The sequence below is a fragment of the Teleopsis dalmanni genome, chromosome 2, assembly GCF_002237135.1.
Source record: "Teleopsis dalmanni isolate 2A chromosome 2, ASM223713v2, whole genome shotgun sequence".
In the NCBI taxonomy this organism is placed as follows: domain Eukaryota; kingdom Metazoa; phylum Arthropoda; class Insecta; order Diptera; family Diopsidae; genus Teleopsis; species Teleopsis dalmanni.
Window position 1 is genome coordinate 5,007,387 of NC_051847.1, and position 1,430 is coordinate 5,008,816.

Consider the following 1,430-nt stretch of genomic DNA (forward strand, 5'->3'; position numbering starts at 1 on the left):
CCGTAACCATCTGCAAACCAACTCACTGAAACGTCGGCTCTGCGTGTAGCAACAACAACAACAACAACACAGCAAAAGCATTTTAAACCTGGGCTGCGAAGAAGCCGCACACTTCAATGGACTTCAATGGACTTGGAAGAGTTAAACAAATTAAAATTTAAAATTAAATTAAAAACTAAACAAGTTTGCACAAATTCTTTAATTTATTAACTTTGTTTAAATGCAAATAAATGCCGTCTCTGACTGATTCTTGAGTTAACATGTTAACATGTCCAACAGACGCGATGAGCTCACTTGAGTAGGTGGAGCTGTTAGCTGCATTCTTGCAACTGCTCCAGTAAATTTGCAAAACGAAGTCAAATTTAATTTATTATCTTGGCTAGCGTTGGAGGTGAATAAATCTCATCCCATAGAAGCGTGTGTCTTGTAGATAAACACCGATTCAGCGGCAAGAACTGGAGCGGAAAATTGCAGAACTTTATTGCCTTTTATGTTTATTTTAAATTGTCTAACTTATTGGGAAATAAAAGAGATATCTTAACCGGAGTGCGAACAACATATGTGATGCGCAACTGAGAGAGTTGCTGCGATTTGTGCAAATTGCTGGATTGCTTGGGTCATTAAAATTAAACGACAGAATTTGCGAAATTGAAAGCTATGCACACATGCCTTTTGAAATATTCCAAATTTTTTGTCTAACATACCTCAGTTAACGTTCACTTACGTGGGTTAATTGCTGCTCTAATTCTTTCTATTGAAGCCCTTCAAATAAGTCATTTTTAAAAATTCACAAATTGCCTTATAATATGAGCATATATGTTAAAAATAGCACGAAATACTTTCAAATTCATGGCCAGCGTCTATTTTTGCTCCATATTCCTTCCAATCGACCAACTAAGCGAGCCCCGATCGATCGTTCGACCACATTTGCAAATTGCTTGACCCCACGCAATTCACAAATTTCATGCACGTATTATGACAGCCACTGTAGACACTTGTGGCCGGCCACTCTTGCCTTTTGTTCGGACTCGCGGCAGTAAACCCATTTTGGAAATAATTCGTAATTCGTAAATTATCTGAATTACAAAAGCGTCGCTTATTGTGCGCGGATTTGCGAAGTAATTGTAAAATATCTAACAAAGAGTATGAATTTTTAATGAAGTCTTTATGCGTATTAACAACGCATAATCGGTTAAGACATTGCCGCAACTGATTCAAATGCGATCTCATCATCGTGGAGGTGGAGTGGCCATTGGCTATTAAAATATCAATAAACGATTTTAAAATAATTTCTTCTTTTATTATAATAAGTATTATTTATATTGTTTTTTCTATTATTGTTTTAATTATGGTCCACTGGATGCAATATCAAAATATCACAATTAAACTATTTCGATATTAAAGTGGAGCGGTACAATCGGTCATGCGAA